This window comes from Diadema antillarum, unplaced genomic scaffold, assembly GCF_040938485.1.
Source record: "Diadema antillarum isolate AM-2024a unplaced genomic scaffold, OU_Dant_1.0 seq00002087_RagTag, whole genome shotgun sequence".
In the NCBI taxonomy this organism is placed as follows: domain Eukaryota; kingdom Metazoa; phylum Echinodermata; class Echinoidea; order Diadematoida; family Diadematidae; genus Diadema; species Diadema antillarum.
In genome coordinates this window covers 128,375-147,470 of record NW_027272733.1, presented here as the reverse complement: position 1 = coordinate 147,470, position 19,096 = coordinate 128,375, and the positions used below count along the sequence as shown (strand labels likewise).

The following is a 19,096-nucleotide window of genomic DNA, read 5'->3' as shown; positions in this document are numbered from 1 at the left end:
GTTGATACTAAGAACTGAAATTGAAGTTACGTGACCGCGAATCAATATACAATCTTTGACTGTGAAATCCCAGCTTACTAGCACAGAAAAAAGGGCTGTACCCAAAAGATGTAGAGAATCATTAGATGGGATATGAGAAGAGATAAAGGAGTTACAGGTTTTGTGGTGAGCAGTGGAGTGGCCTGCTGGGAACTGTCAAAGAAATAAGGAGGAAGATGTACAGGAATGCAGATATGCAAAGGCTGCAATCTCCTTGCTTTATGTGATTACTTTAACCTGTTGAGGACGAGTCCAGAGTATACTCGGGCAAGTGTCTATGAAAAATGTATGTTGTAGCAAAATTAGCAGTCATCAACGGGTTAATAATCCTGCTCAAGTACACACATACACAAACACACACACATTCAGACACACTGATATATACATTAGTTTGTATGTGTCATCACCTCCAACAGAATGTTACACCCTTCCTTCTTCCACCACGACCATCAAAGAAACACTCTGATTGGCTTGGAAGACCAACATGATTGGTTGTGTTCCACCTTGACTATGACTCACTTCACAGTTGGATTCATGAGTTGTTGTTTGTTTTTTTCCCCTACGATGAAGTTGAACTGTAATCATGCTGAATCTTCCCACTTTTAGGGGGAAAAATGTGAGATTTTTCACTACTGAACTGAAGGAATATAATTCAGTGTCCATGTGCTAATGGTTCTATACAATTAAGTCACACAGACAAGCTTCCACAATATCTCATAAATACCTGTGGTGCCATGGCACTAAATACATAACACAATGTATTAGAGTAAAGCACAAGGGAACATTTTCATGTTTGCTTTTATTGGACCGACCATGTTAATATTTGGCCGCCCACTGTTAACAAACAAACTGCAATTTGTGTTCACTCTTCTTCATCTTTCCAACCACACGGGGGCGTTAATAACTTCCCCCGTTTCCTTGCCTGTAAACAGCACACAATCATTAAATTCTCTGCTCTCAGAATCCGACCAGTTGGTTTCATATTCCCTGGTCTCCATTCAAGTGACATAATGAAGGAAAGAAGATTGATGTGGGAAAATTAGACAATCCCGCAGTTTGCACTATACCAACACAAATTCACAACTACAAAAGATGCAAGGTTGGGTAAATAGAATGAACATCATGTGAATTGTGCTAATCCCTTACCCCATCCCCCCCCCCCAAAAAAAAAGTCAAGAACTTGGAGCCAAAGATATCCTCAATTTTTCATCTGCTTACATTCATTCTCTACAAATCAACAGATTTATGCTCTTAACTTCAACACTACCATTGATAACTGCATTGCACGAAATGTCAATGGTGTTTTGAAATGAATGTGGTTTTGAGAGGTTTATAATGTGCTGCCAAATACATTCATTGTGATAGGTTGAAATATACTCCAGACAAGAATTTTGAGAAGGGAGGGGAAGAGGGGGTGAATGTCATGTGGTGTCCTATTTGCCTAAATTGTATAGAAGTGATGCACCAGAGAGTAAAGAAGACTGGGCCAAAATGAGAGGATAACTAATCATCATATGTTCACGGCTGAAAGGAATCGAACATAATTCATGCCGGTGTCCTTTCTTGTAATGTGACCCTGGCAGGATTATTGTAATCAAGGTCAAACTGCACGATCAATATACGCTCTTCCATAATGCAACATCCTCAAAATTAGGATCATTACCAAATACACACATCAATTAGCGGAATCCTGCTACATTACGTGTATCATAAAAGACAGGCAGAAAAAACGAAACATCGTCTGGTATATGTTTTTGTTTTGTTTTTTGTTTTGTTTTTGCTTTTTTGCCCTGGAGGTCTTATGTTCAGCAGACCTCTCCTAATTTCCCTGATAATGCTCGCGTTGTGTTTTCCATCACGACAGACATGAAGCCATTGCACAAGGGATTCAAATGAGATACACGGTATGATTCACTTCGGAACGGCATTAGCCTGGTAATGAAGTCTAATTTGATAGTCTGCTCCACTGGAGCCGTGCCTGAAGGGGCATGGTGAGATGAGGCAAGGCAACACTGGGCTTGATTCTGTTAAAAATATGCATCACATGTATGTGTTGCAATGCATCCCTTAGTTCCATATGGTCTTTTCTATATCAAGTTTGCATCCCCCTACCCCCCCCCCCCCCCCCATCCTTGCTGGTATGTGATTAGCTCATTCTCTCTCCCATACGACAAGTCCTCCTACACGTCTGGCATAACTTAACACTACAGGAGGTAGCTAGTGGTTAAAATAGAATTTTGCATGAAATGTTTCATGTCATTAACATCAGTATGGAATACTGGAGTTGATACACTTTATGCATTGAGCCTTTTGCATACCAGTGACAAGACATATCAATATCAAATACATTTTACTTATAAAAATTAATAACATGGGGACAAATTAGAGGGCAATGATACATTGTATGCCTTTTTGTTCTATTTCTTATTGCTTGTGAACTGGAATCAAAATAAAAACTTGATATTATCTAAGATTTCTCATTTAAGTGCCACCTGTATGTCATGTAAAATTTGAGTAAAAATGGAATCTCTTGACCATACATTTTTGGCTGCAATTACTCTACTTTATTACAGAAGACATACTATGTTGTCCACAGCAAATAAGAAAAGGGTAGTACAGTGCATAGTTTTGTCCAATGTGAATTTTCAGTTGACTACCTGTTTCATAATTATGAATGAGACAAATAGTTACTATCCTTTATTCTTTCAAGCCACCTGTGTTCATTTAATAGTATATTTCACAGACAGTCTTAATCGAACAAAATTTATAAAATTAGATGAATATCTATCACTTGGGGGGGGGGGAATAATAAAGATCCTGCTTTATTATGAATCTGCCTTTGAGCTGATTGAGCATTTCAATACCTCCCACTATTCAGAGGGGGGAAAAATGCTGAAAGTTATGGATTTTTTAGGACGATTGAACGACGGTTCCTCCGCACCCACACCGAGACATATTCATCCAAGGAGGCAGACAAGGGGAAAGAATGCTGCGTGACATTTTGAAGAAAAGATGCCACCAGCATTTGTGGCGTCGCTTATTCACAATTGTGGACTATCCTTGGATTAAACCAATGAGACGTAGTCAAAATGAAATCACGTGTGCAGGAACACTCAAAAGCACACACACCCCCCACACACTCAGAAACACACACACACACACGCACACACACACACACACACAAACTAACACATATACATACAAGTATATGGTAAGATGTTTTTTTCTTAATACTGTAGATATTTTCCCAAGTGATGACCGCTCCTAAGCCCTTCGTCCACTGGGCACACCAGTCTCAAGTCAGTGACCTCTGACATTTTATCAGATTCTAGTGTATGAGAAAGTAAATAAAAGAAGCAGCATTCACGTCACTATGACTCAGACATCACGATAAACACAGCCCAGTGCTCCCATGCTTGCTTTTGGCTCAAAGTTCACTTACGTCTGCATTATCATACCGTTTCATCTATCCTTGGTGCATTATGAGTCTAGAGAGACACCCTGGATCTCTTTATGTACGGCTACAGTGGAGTCCATGCGTATTTTGTCTCATTTCCCTTTTATCTGCATCATCTACTATGACAAACTACCCGTATGTGTGCTATCTGTGTGTGTGTGTGTGTCTGTGTGTTTGTGTGTACATCTTTATATACCTTATACCATGTAAACATATGTAGGCATGCATGTGTCTAAGTATATTTGTATACAGTCAGCTTGTAATTACACATACCGATCTGCATATTATGTCATACATAGTTTGTAAATATGCAGCATGCAGCTCAGTAAATTAGAATGAAAACCATTTGACTATTCTGAATATTGGTATCTTTACTTCAATTACCTCAATCAATCCATTATCATAATTCACAACATTTATATTGCAAAATGAATTTTAGCATTTTGTTTTCTAAATCCTGCAAAGCTCCACAAGCCATGAACTTCACATCGTCCAAAACTATCAATAATTTTCTTGTCTCCTCCTCACTGACTGTCTCGTGGGAAGAAACTACGGGGAGAGTGTTTGATGTACTAACACAAGTCTAAAGTCTACTTTCTGTCTGACTGTGGCTTGTTGAATAGGAGTAAACTGCACCCTGGCAAACAAACATTAGCTTTATGAGGAGAGAGAGCAAAGACACAGACACATCGCGAGAAAAGAGAGAAAGAGAAACAGAGAACAAGAAAGAGTCACACACAGGGAGAGAGAGAGACCAGTGGATACAGTAATTGGACAGATGGAGCTGTGAGTGGTGTGAGCATGTGTGTAGGAAGCCGTTCAAACTGGCCCTAGCTGCCCCGCCCTCAACTCCAAAATTACCCTGTCACAGTTACTATGGAAAGCACATTATAACCTGCTCAAAGAGCTTTACAGAAGAGCATAAGAATAGCATTGCATGATTGCCATTGCTTCTGTGGCCACTATGGCTACGGTTTTATGTAAATAAGTTTCGTAATCCCAAGTTCTATACATGATGGCCAATATGACAACACATCTACATGTACATGCACAGGTTCTTTCCTTCCTTTGCCTCCATTAGGAATTTTTACAAAATTTCACCATATGAGAGACTTGTTCCTAGAACAATTACCAAAAAGAATGTCTAGTAATTGGACTGATACCTGCATTTAATGGTCTGAGAACAGACAATGCATGAAAAACCCATGTTCTACAGAAAGGCTCATTCACATAAAGTGGCAAATAAAGTCATTGTAACTCCCAGCTAATGAAGCATCAAACTGTCTGTCAAACTCTCATTCACTGAATGGAGAGGAATCTGAGACAGAAAGACAGAAGAAGTCTGTGATGGTAGTGAGTGGGCGGGGTCATGAGGTCATCTGAGGTCAACCAGCGTGGGTGGCTGACACACCTTGACAGCCTGGTTGTAGGAGAGACTCTTGTTTGCATGGCCAACATGCTGAGAGCTGTCCCAGTTTGCTTCGAGAGACAAGTTTGTTCTTTACCCAGTAATCTCCCATGAGGTCAGTTAATAAGCAGACTGAACCCCGTACCTGCTTGACAAGGCAAAATCCCAAGTTTGTTCACCCCGTCAATGTCACAACATTTTTTATCTGGTCACAGTATAGTATGTCTGATTGTATGTACATGTATGTAGCACTGCATTGCTAGACCAAATCAAACTTCAGAGCAAAAGAGGACTCAAGTGTGGCAACATGAAGTGAACATAACTCTCATATTTTTGTGGTTTGTTTGTTGTTGTTGTTTTTATGGGGGTGGCTTTCCTATGCACATTTTTTCATGCTCTTTATAATTTGTAGCCCTATGTGATTATGGAGGTTCAACGTGGACTCTTTATGTCTTAAATCTACCACTAAAAGACTGACATATCACAGCATTCCACTAATTGGCTGTGTATAGTCACATTTACCTCAGAGACTTTTTGTATGATAGCCATTTTGAAGATTTTGTAAATACTGATATAGACATAAGAAGTGTCATTATGAACTCTATTCAGATATTGCCAAAAATAATGAAATCATGATATAAAATTCAAAATGTAGCGGTATATGATGTGACATGGCAAAATACACGGAAGCACAGTTTCAATAAAATTGGATTTGCCCACACAAGAAAGCTAGTGCCCTCACAGGCTAGTGCATGGGAAAATTTGCTCTCTTCCAGAAAATTTTTTAAAATGTCAGAAAGCAACAAGACGAGGCACAGGAAATTGCTACTTCAATGCAATCTGCTGAGGAAAAACTTAAAGAGACAAACTAACAAATTCTGACCCACATTTTATCGTGTGGTGCTCTATCTGTTTTATAGAAATATCTATTGTTTGTAGTTAGTGTTTAACTGAGTAGAGTACAACATATTTTTTCATTTGAGCCCTTTGTTGTTCATAAAATTGTGTGCCTTGTTGGTAAAATTTTTGGCTTTGGCTTCGGTTTATTCAACACTTTCAGGGAAAAAAAGCATAATACAGAAAATAGACAACACCATAAAATAACAGAGAAAAGAATAATTACAATAGCGCAACAATAAGCATCAATACAACATTACAAATATACATTACATTTGAAAGTGTTCAGAGACAGACAGAATAAATAAATCAAAATTTTAAGAGCCTCTTAATTGTTAAAATCATAATTGAGTTTTAAAATGACATTACATGAGAGAAGACTGAAGACCTAAATTTTTCTTCCAAATTATCAAATTTTCTGTATTTTACTGATTTTGTGTAGGTATGACTTCAACCAACTCCATCTATAATTTTTCCGATAGGATATGCAGTGAAATCCAAAGTTGCCTATTTATTTCAGACAATTTCAGACAAGATGATAATCTCTGCATAATGATTACCCAAGGACTCCCTCTTTTACCCCTACAGGACTAACTGTAAGTAAAATCAGTCTAGTAGTGTAAGAGGGACATCTATACTTCGTGTCATAATTCTCACTCAATGTGGGATAATATCAAATGATATGCGTACGAAATCAGTTCCTAACATTTAATTCCAAATACAGGCACTGTCTGCCTAATAACACAAATTTTGTAGGACAATCTGCCAATTACGGAGGAGGAATTACTTAGCTTCTCTAAAGATCAAATTGTCCTAGACAAGTAAGCAGCAGAAGCCTCAAAATGCAGGTGCTCATGAATACCATTGACTTTAATCTGTAATTATCAACTACATGTAGCATACCAACATTTCCGCTTTTCTTTGACTTATCCTGATAAGAGCGTTGAGTATGTATTGTAAATATTGTGTTGTGTGTAAATATCATGATGTGTAATCATTCTGGCATGAATAGAAAACAGAAACGTGTTACGTGACATGAGTATCATAAAGAGTGAATATCTTCTGAAAGAATACAGAGTAAAGAAAGGAGCGCTTCTGCCATCACATATTCTCAGAATCTGACCACAAAATGAAACAAGAAAGAGCTACATACTCGACAGAAAGAGGATATATTTCCTTGTAGTAGAATAGAACCCATTGACAAATATGCAGTAGATTAAATCATGTACAGACTCAACCATGTTTCTTGAAAAATGCTCTTGTAGCACATTGAACCCACCCAAATATTTTCGAAGAAACCCTCTCATACACAATAAAGGATGTGTAAACACGGTGAACCATAAAAATGCCACCCCTCAAATTTACACCCTCATGATTGGGCACTTGAGATAATTAACAGGTTCTCTTCCATATGCTCACTGTTTACACTATTCCATTTCCATGTACTGAATCATTTCTGATTAACATTTACAGCTAAATAATTCAAGTACAACATTGACAGGTAAGCCCACTTCTACAGATGAAATAAACACTACATCTACACTGTACAGATACCCTTAATGGACAAGTGCATATTTCAAATGCACAATATAACCTATTACCTTAATATTGTTTGGAATATGACCATTCTCATTTCTAATAACTTCAGCAAAGTCATAGAAACCCTTTAAAGAACAATTGAACGAAGACTTCTTGATTGCATGGTAATGGCAGTAAAAAGGATCATAAGCACTAGCTAATGAGTATAACACTCCTGTAAATGTGTCGTTTTTAATCTAGTTGAGAATTAGGCCATGTCAGTAGAATTTGTAAACTGTTGGCAGTAGCGTGAAGCAGTTTCAATCACAGATGAACATGATGTTTGTTTGTTTGTTTGTTTTGCTATGTACTATCAGGACAGCCAACAGTGAAATATCACTACCATGGAGTTCCCAAAGAATTCACGGAGATATTAGTCTGGTATGCCATATCAATCAGCAAATCAGGGAGTCTTTTATGTGTTTTTGTCTTGACTGGAAGAAATACTCCAAGATTTAGGGAGCCCTTTGCAAAATTAATGAGACTTGGAAGCTCTGCACTACAGTACTGAACAGATCTTTCTTCTCTTGGCGGCAAGTTTAGATGAATCTTAAAATAACATAACACAGCAGCCTATATGAATTCATTTTTTTCCAAATACCTTTCAACCATCATCTAATCTTGACAAACACACACACACACACACACACACACATACCCACACAACAAAACACACATAATCATAACACCGCAGGATGTTTTCTTTCCAGTCAATCTTGGATATTTTTTTCTTACCTGTATCAAGAAGAAATAAGAGATTCCAGAAGTGATGAGAGAGGGTAGGTATCATGTTCATCCATCAGTAACAGAATTGAAAGATAAATGAAAGAAAATAAGAACAAAACAGTTAACCACTCTGTTGTTTCAGGCAGATGAGAAGGGTGTTAGCCATACATTGTCCTCAATTGATATTCAGATACATTTAGGCTCATGATGAGCATGGGATATTAATGTCTTATATTATAACTTGTGTCTCTACAGTCATAGGGCACTATCAAACAATGTGTATATGATAATCTTAACAAAACATTAAGATATGATATGCAGTTTGATGTGCTTGAGCATACATGTGTATGGGTTACAATGTTCTTCATATTTTTCACACCTCCTTATTGCTATACAGGCTACAAGAAACCCGCATCTCTACAGGCAATACACCATCTGTGAAGCTTATACTCCACTCTTTTCAACTTACTGTATATGCTATGTATCTAGTGAGTCTAATGTTTCACGAAATGGGACTTCCCCATAATTTCTCAGGTGGTTAAATTTGTGATCTTTGAGTACAGCAATGGATGCCACAATAGATGGAAAAATGCATGTGTGCACGACATACTGAAATAATAATCACTGTTAATAACTTTGCTTCTTAACCCGTTGAGGACAGGCTGATTTTGCTACAACACGCAATTCCCATAGACCTCCGCCTGAGTATACTCAGGACTCGTCCTCAACGGGTTAAATATGAATGTATATTCAAACCAGCAAGTTGACAATGTCATGCTCTCACAATTGCTTATTCATTTCATATATACAGAAATGGCAAAAATCTTGTATTTCAGCTGTGTAAATATAAAAACTTGTCTTGAAATGACCCAAAATAAAAAGGAACAAATGTTAACTCTGAAACATATTGGTATGGGAACATGCTTTTACTTGTAAAGCTAAAAAAAAAAAATTTTCCCAAAAAATTTCATATATAACATACATGAAAAATTGTGAGGGGTAACATCATCAACTCACTCATTTGAATATTCATAAGGACTGGTCAAAAATGTTTTCCGAAAAAAATTTGAAATTTGAAAATGTCATATCTTCCTTATTTCTTATCAGATTTTTGCCATTTTTGTATCATTCTGTAGGGAATATTTTCTCTTTCTTTTGAAGTTAATTCATTTTTGGGGTGGATTTCTTCTTTAATGAAATGTATGATAACTTTGCCCACAGACAGACAAAACATTTCATGGATGATAGAATTTGTCATGTCATTCTTTGATTTTGTCTTCTTTTTTTCTGAAAACCAACAAAAATATCACTCTTCCAAGACTCTCTAAAGAAATGGCAATATGGCACACGCTGCAGAAATCCTATTGCCATTTACATCCCCCAACCCATTCCTTAAAACCAAATAGATTCCTACCTACATCAACATTTGGCCCAATGTGTGCCACTGTCATCTCAAATTACATGTAATGCTGACAGAAAAGGACCTAGCGCAACATTTTAGGATAAATACACAACAGCAGTGAAATATCCTCAGCACCTCATCTAGCCAGAGTGACAAAAATGTGTTGCCAGGGGCAACCACTGGAGAGTGGTGTGGAAATGTGAACTATCATCTACGTTGTATGCTTACTAGCAACAATAACAGATGTCCTTTGGGACAAGAATCTAATTCCATTGCACATCATGTGTTATCTGCTACCCTTTAGCTTTTATTCAACTATTAGTCTTGCATCAAGTCATCGTTTAATAATGATTTAAATTTGCAGAAATCGTATCATCAAATGGAATATAACAAATAAAACAAGTCTTTGTAACAAGGTTTGATAGTGAGATTAATCAAGTTCATATTCAGCGTAATGTGTACATACACTCATTGAATATGACAACCATCAATCTACAGACTACAGGAAAGAATAATTTATCACCACAAACAATAATATACAGATATGTGCTGAGAACTGAGTCTATCTATCAACATGATCATCTTTTGACTACTGAGAACAGTGTTTATTTCAGACAGAGAATACATCGTATGTAGTTTGATCACTCCCACAATAAACTAAATTCAAGTAACAGGTAACACAGCCACACAATGTAACTGATCACTAGTGTATGATGTACATGTATACACATCGACAACACGGAGTGCAAATTTTTTGTGTGTCAAGATAATGGGGAAACAAGTAATTGAGCTAAAAGCCACCATTTCACTTCAGAATGGATATTTGCTATTAAAAGATCGCTAGTCATGTTTTGTATTCCCACAAAGTATGACATGGACAGTAATATGAAGCCAGAAAGCCTGAGGTCCGAGAACAAACAAGGCAGGTTTTGACCATGAAACCACTTTCATCAAGCAAGGCTGCATTCTGCTGAGAAATGTACACAAATTTTTGATTTCATCACAGGAAGAACTGATGTAGGTATGATGTACAGCACTGCATCCTGTCACAGTCAAGGCCTTGACTGACCACTGGAGTATAAGGGCAAATTGAGCAGAGTGGATGCTATGCCCTTCTGGCACTCATCATTAATCCAATCAGCAAATGTACTAGACCATTACCAGCTGTAAATGCATTTGCATAAATGGCTGCTGAAGCTGATCGAGGAGGCTCTCTCCGAAATTGAACTTGGAAAAGGTCGGGCTGCCCTTGCAATTTGTGCTTGTGCAATAATGGCATGGGTCATGTCGAGTTTTCTCCCCATTTCACCATCTCCCTGAGATGTGAAAGAATTACAACAGTACTTGACATACACGGCAGGTGGTCCGTGCTTGTTAATATCTAGACTGCTGCCCATAAAAAAGTGTAAAAAAAAACAGGGTCAAAAAGACCTCTGTATGCATGTGGGTGTTTGACTCTGAGTACTCAAATTTGCTTTGTTAATTCATGTCTTCGATAAACTATGTAACACTACATCAAGTGTTACTAGTACACCACATAGACTTTCTCTTTACAGATGAATGCTATGAGAGGAACACTTTTACAACGCAAAAGCATTGCTGCTGCGATAATCCTAAAACATCACAACACTATGACACATTTTATGACGGACATAAAAATGGGAGAGTAAAACAAGCATGTGGCACTAAAAGCAGATCGAAATATGGCCAGTTACCATAAAAGCACCCCCAGAGTGCTTTGTGCGGTTTCATTAGCTTTTACAGGGGGAAAAAAAGAAACAACTCTCTATTTGAAGTGTAAGCATATGCCATTTTGCATCTTTTCAGTGTCTGGGCGTGTGATGCCGTGTCGTTTCAGCAAGCTCTAGACATGTGTACATAGGGGACATACCACTGTTAGACTGTCCGCATGTAGACACAGGTCATTTGCACTATTGGGTCCTGTTTGTTGCCTATGTGCATGGAAGCTGCACAGGGAACTCAGGTAAAGTAGGAAGGGGGAAGCTGTGGTGCGGCAAGGCAGACACTTAACAGCATTAGCTTGAAAGGAGCCGCCCCAGCAAAGGTGAATTTCAACACCCCCTTGAGACTGGACTTTTAGCACGTAGTGGCCTGCATTTCTCGAGGACTCTTGACATTTTCCATCAAATTCTGTCTGCATAGCATTAGGTAAGAATATGGCAAGAGTGAAAATCTCAGCAGAAATAATACATGCAGCATTCAGCCGTGAGACAGGTTTCCACACTTTCAAGTTATCTTCTCGTCAAATGGAATTATTAGGTTTCTCAACTCAAGGGCTACTACTAGAACATGCATTGCATAACGTGATATAATACTTAATGAACTTTGAGCTATTTCAGATTTATTTTGATTTGTAGGCCCCTATCTTTACTTTGCAAATGAGGTCTATACAACAACAGTAAAGGGAGTAAACTTATTTTCTGCATCGCAGCTGGGGTTGGAAAATATATGGCAGGCATATTATTGGCTAAAATGAAGATTCAAGTAGTACACATTATCGATCATCAAAGTTCCTGGTCATTAGGCTAGCTTTCAAGCAATAGTAACAAGTATATACTCCACAGGAAATTCAAATCTCACACAATTACAACAAACACTTCATTAGCTTGCTACTTGGAGGAAAATGTCAGGTTGGGCACCAGCTGCTGTGTCGTTAATACCTGGCAATCTATGTCCATGGATTTGATTAGGCAGGAATCACACAAATGGAAGGTGTAAAACTTTTTGACAGCACATCATAAGTTTTGGAAATGATAACACACTTTCACCTAACCTGTCTCAATTTCCTATCTTAGAAGGGATGCATATTCCTGTAAAGTCCAGATATATTGATAAACAAATAAAGACAAAAGATTTTTTTCAAAATATGCTGCTGACTATCTATGACATAAATGAATGACAAAAATTGCTATGAGGGACTGACACTGTCATGAACAATGGTTTTCAGTGACAAAAAAGAATCATTCCCCAGTGAAAATGGTGTATCGATATACTACTATCTTATTTTTGTCTCAACTGATTTCTAGTCCATACTTAGCCTTGACATTATTTGTTTTCATATTTCTTCATGTATTTCAGAGAATATCAAAGCAAACCTAAGTAGCATCTTCCTGGTGCTTGGAAAATAGAAAATCTTATAAAGTGCAAGGTAAAAAGAATTTTATCCCATTGCTTCCATGCCTTCTGCATTACAAGAGTGAAAACTAATGTAAAGCGGAAAATCTGGTGTGGTTTCTACACATTAGTATCAGATAAATTCTGGACCAAAAAGCTTTACATGCACATTGTACATGTGCTGCTATAAGTGCGCTTCTGGGTATTTCCAAATTGTGGCACATTTGCATTAGGTAAACTAACTATCAGCAAGACTCATACCACAAAAGAGGGAGAAAGGGTAAAAAGGTGTGACTTAAATGGCTCACTTTACGTAAATCGATATTGTTTTACAAAAGCATTTTTTATTTGAATCTTTGGACCATGTAATAATACATGTAATTAGTATCAACTGTCATGTATTCACTAAAGCAGGCAAAGAACAATGTCCATTTGAATATTCATTGTTTGCTGCATTATAAAAATTATTTCACTTTTAATTCAGACATTTCATGCAGATTATTTATAATCTTGTATATTTACATGAAACCATAAGTTCTTATCATGTGAGAAGCCTATTGTAGTACCTACCAGTAGGACAACAAAATGAACCAAACGAGTAGCCATGTCCAAAGACATTATGAACATGATAGTCTGACTCTGAGCAGCAGACAGAAACTTGAGTTAGTGCTTACTTTAGCCACTCGCTGCAGCACAGAGCAAACATTACTTAACACCGAGGGTGTGAATATTAAGACAGGGTCCACACTCATTGCACCTGACACATTGACGATAGACAATCTTCGCTACCCTACCCGGTGCCCCCACTCCAAATCTACATACATTAACTGGAGCACACACATCACCCACACACACAGAGAGACAGACAGACAGACAGAGATATACATAGATAGACAGATAGATAGCTAGACAGACAGATGTATTTTTATTCCCTCAAGACAAGTGCTGGCTGCATTAAGATGGGTATCCGGTAAAGAATTATGGATGTAAATGATGAAAAATATGCAGCAGCAGAAAAACTACAAGACAACTGTCCACTTGAGCTGTAATCGCAGGACTGACGCAATCTAATCAGCAATGCATGCTGCATCGAGCCCCAACCCGGCTGAAAGGTAGAGGTGATGTATATATTGCATTCAAAATGCACGCTTTCCATTAGAGGCTCCACTTAATATGGCCGCTTCATTCAGCCAAGGTTCTGGAGCAGTGAAAAAGAGGGGACACACCTCAATGCCGTGTACACCGCTTGACCCTTTATTGTCAGACGGTGAAAGTGCAGCCTCACATCGTGCCACCTATCTCAAACGACTATCGGCTATTGATAAAAAAACACCCAGCAAAGGTCAAAATAATGGCCGTCTGTGCCCTAAACAAACAATCTTATCTCCTGAGGGATCTTGGTCAGTGGTAATATTATCAAACCTTTGGGGATCCCTTTGCAATTACAGACGAAAGGAACAAGAACCATCGCTGCTTGTTAATGTTGTGACAACTCATAATACTGCATGTTAATTGGCTGATGCTGCTGAAAATCAAATCCTTATCAACTACCAGTGAAATGTACAATAGAGTAAAAGGACAATATGTGACCCTGCATCACAAAACCAACAAAAAGTCACAACACATGGATTTTTAGTTAAGGACAGATTCTTTAAGAGCAGACTCTCAGCTTTAAAATGATGTATAGCTCGATTCAAATGGACTCTCTTAACCTATCTAAGTATTGGAAAGAATGCACACACTCTGGAAAAGTGTGAACTGAAAATAGAGGCTCTGAAGTATAGAGACTATTCAAGTGCTTAATCTTTACCAAAACACACTACCTGTGCAATGAATGGGACAAAAAACAGGACACAAACCACTGGGGCAACAGCAATGAAGGGATTATCAGATTATACTGAAATTAAGCATGCTCTCTTAACACATAGTGTCCATATTTACTGCCAACTCTCAAAGCAGTAGCACAATTCAAAGTTATTTGAGTTGAAGTGAAGAGTGTGCAAAGGATTTGCAAGAAATAAAAAAGAGCCTCCAAGACATACCTGATCTCACTACTTTACAAAAATGGGGTTGTAGAAGAACTGCTGAAAACACATTTTCCCATTTATTTTATGATCCCAAGCTTGATATTGTAGAAGATGGATAGCTATTTCAGAAAATATGAAAAATTTAAGATTAACTTGGTTGAGCCATTTCACCTTTTTTGAGTCCTCACGTAAAATCAAGGGGTGTGACTTTTTGTTGGTTTTGTGATGCACGGTCTCATATGGAGACTCAGTAAAAAATCACATATATAGTCTGTTTCCCCCTCCCCCTGTATTCCATCTTGAAAACATTCATGCAAATTTTTGCTACTAATTTTCCAGTAGGAGACCTCAAGCACTGGCAAACACACACACATATTCTGCCGGTAAGCCCTTGTTCTGGACAGCGTGCGAGAACGGAATCATCTATATATGACGTCATCCATTGGGCGCTGGCCTCCCCGACAGGCCAGAGTGAAGTTGGAGGAGACGGGAGGCCCATCGTCATGATGCGAAGGAGAAATCACTTATCTATCAGTGCAGAGGCCAATGTTACCGTGCCCCAATCTGGTATAATTGCCTCATAAACCACCTGCCAAGACAGTGGTGTGGGTGCAACTTCCTTCCGGTTCCATCATTGTGAAGATGATGATTTGAGTTGGGATGGAGAGAAGGATGAAATGACTGAGTTGAGCTTTGAAAGGGAGTTATGTGGCCTCTCTCATGCGCAGCTGCTTTTAATGACATGATTACTTGTCATTTCTAAAGCAGATAATCATTTAATAAGTATCTCTCATTTGTCTCATCTTTAGAAGAGAAAAACAGACAAAAAACACAATCCTGTAGAATTTATTTTCACAAAGTCCTGAAGAATTGTGTACACCCTTCTTTGTACAATACATGTGGATTACATCTTGAACAAATCATTTCAAAAAAATAACCAAATGATCTCAACTTGTATAATTTCACCCTTCCACTTTGCATGGTCATTTCACATCAGAAGTAGATAATGAGTTTCATAAGGAAAAGAGAAATGACACTGAGCTGCATGTAATATCTCCTCCAAATTATCTGGGGTCTTCAAGATCATCACATTTCAAGATTACAATGTTGACTTATATATAGCATTGGCTTTGACTTTACTTTGAATTTCCAAAATAATGCTGTAACATTAATTATTTCTCAGGAGAAGGACAAGGGGGTATGAAGGGGGAAGAGGGGGATGGAGAGGGAGAAGAGAAAGGGTAAAGTGGAAAAGGCGGAGAAGGGGTTAAAGGTATTGGAGAGGTGATGAGCCCTATAGGATGTGGAATTAAGAGCTCCTTAAAAACCAACATTTTTCAACATGGTGACATGGAGAGCTGTCCTTCGTGACAAATACCGAATTCCTCACCCATCATCTTCACAGGCCTGGGCCACATGCCCATTCTAGCCGATGAAAAGATGGAATAACAAACATCCCACGGCTACTACAAAGAAGCTATTCTCTATCATCATCATACACCCAATCTTCCTCACAGTCAATATCGTGAGAAGCGAAATAAATTGGCACTCATGAAGCGAGTGAAGATCCCGATAGATATTCTCAAACACAAGAGAAATTTGATGCTTCCACCTCTGAAAGCCCAGTCAGGGGAACCCAGGCACATCGTCTAATTTGCACAGGAAAGGCACTTCCTTGCGCCACCGTATTCTGTGTCTCTGGCGGCGCGTAAGACCCTTAGATCGTCGCTTAGCGTGCTCCAGCAGCCATCTGCGTAAAGGGCACAGGTAAATTTAGATTCGTCGTCCCTGTACACAGACAATTACAATGAAGGAGGCACAGTACAGGGTGTCCCAAAACACATGGGAGATGACACACTTTACTGTTGAGAGGACACACATACTCCTTAGTGCAGTGTAGAATGAATGCAACGTAACACAAACACACAGACATACTAATCAAGACACCATTATGATTTCTAATGCATTAAATCAGTCTTTGGAAAATAGGTGATCTCTGTTCGAGGAATAATTCTCTCAAGACTCCAAATTGAATAATATAGCATGCAAAGATTATTCATCTGCAACCAAGATTTCTGCGTGACAAGTGTCTTGGGGGTTAGCTGAAAAGACAAGATATATGGCCCACTTTCAATAAATTGAGGCCTGTTTAACCCATAACATACAACTTGCATTCTCATTGCCATTAGAGTGTTGTGTTTCTGCTTATGTTAATAATTCAAAATGCCACGTTCATGCTCACATGCAGCCGGTGGAGTTCAATATTCCTATTTTCTCCCAATCAATATAGAGCCATTGTTTATGCGCATTAATCATAGCAGATTGCACTGAATGCAAGACTGAGCCCGCTACTGACATAATCTCAAAGCATCTAAATATTACTCATTGTCCTGCTTGAATTTTTTTTTCTCAAAGAATCAATATAAATCTGGTGCTGCATCATCGCATCAATACAACATAGCATATTCATAGCATATATTAACTGTCTAGAATTTTTCACATTGATTCCACTTTCAGATCATAGTCATCAATTACTTTGGTGAACAAAATGGATTGGTGATGCAGAGCTCTAAATTGCAAAATCTGCCTCTGTTTCACTTTTGTTTTAGGGTTTGTTTTTTATAATCTGTTCTGGGGCCCACAGGATCACCCAGTACAACTGTACTTCAATTTGATATGTTTTATTATTACAAGAAGCTTTCTACAGCTGCTACATACTTTAATAATTCATAGCCTGTTCACATGTACGACATTCGATTGAAAATGAAAGGGGAAAATAGGACCTCATCGAGCATGTGCTGTAACATTTCCTGTAGTTTGATTTGATTTGATTTGAGTCCAAGTTCTCAAACTCTTTTGTCTTCAGAATGATTTCTTGGAATAACTCTACCTCTACCAGCATTACCGGTACCACTAATTCTAGACAATGGGATCAAACCCTTGACAACATGCCAGCCTATGCACTTCTTAATTCAATGCTCCAATCATGATACCCATACTGCCGCATCAACGCCTGTAGCTCCACAAAGGTGTTCGATGGTCTTTTGACCAATTGTCTTTCAGAACACAAACACACACATCCAAACACAAATGTACATGATAATAATAATGATAATTAAGATGATGATGATGATGACAATAATAATAATAATAATAATAATAATAATAATAATAATAATGCAACAACAAAAGTTCTCTCAACTGTCAAAGTATCACAAGAGAATTTTTTCTCCATACCCTGTTCCTTCAAAATTCATCAAATTTGACTTTAGATGAGCTGTGTATCATTTTAACCAGGGAGTTGAGAGGAAATTTACTCTCACCTCCCTGTTTTATCAGAGCAAAATACATTTGTTTTGACCAATTCCTCAGATACACTTTCAAAAAGTCTACATCAAATGATTTGATTTCTCAGACTTAACCTCTCCATTCACATTCAAAGAAATCCTACATCTTAGCATTGTCATTTACACTGTGGTACCATGTCTGTCACAGACATCAGTAGGCCTTCTCATGACCGTCTTAGATGATCATGACAAGAATTGTGGAAAATGTACAAGATTAGACTCTAATCTTGTAAATTTTCCACAATTTGTTGCTGAGCTGGTTGTTGCCAAACTATGTACGGCTTTGAAGATCTGAGGGACACTGCCTGTCTCTGCTTCATCTGCCCTGAATTCATCAGTAACTTTTCTATTTCATCTTTCCTGCATACACACATTATATGTAATTCACACTTTTTGATGGAAAAATAATGGATTATTGAATTTCACTTCCTTGCATCTCTATTCTGTTATTAGTCTCTTGTTACGTGTTATAGATTAATACCAACTCAGACTTTAAACAAAAATAAACAAACCCAAGAATTAGTCGATTATTCATTGCGTCAACTCACTTTATGTGTGAAATTAATTTACTACAAAATCTTTCGAACTACAAGAGTGGGATCTCCACATATCCCCACACACAAATGTTCAAAGCTGAACACTGATGGATCACCACATCAACACCTGTAGCTCAACATTTGAAGGAGTTTCCAGAAAAGGAGCTTCCAGGAAAGAAGCGGGACGACAAAATGGCCGCTAGTCTCTTTCTAAGAAAGAGATATCAACAGGATTACAATTTGCATTGTATTAGTATTTCTTAGTGGTTCATGTAATGTAATATGACTAAGTGTGCATGTACATAATGATCAACACTGTAGATGGGAAGGCCTCTAGATTTGGAGGCACAAAAAAGGGACCAACACTGACATCCCATATACGCTGCACAGCCTGCGGGAAATTGATGTTTTCCTGGATAAGATATCCTACTTGTTACTCCTTCCCCTGATATGTATCGCAGCCACTTGCCAGACGCTAATGTCTTCATGGGTTCTTGTGTGGGCACGCACCACTGACTGTGATATTACAGCTCCTGCATCATTG

General features: G+C 38.1%; 1 protein-coding gene across 2 annotated transcripts in view; it reads right to left on the bottom strand.

The window, feature by feature from the left end:
- Positions 1-19,096, bottom strand: part of LOC139713888 (uncharacterized) — a 303,947-nt gene that overhangs the window by 182,370 nt on the left and 102,481 nt on the right. The window lies entirely within an intron of this gene.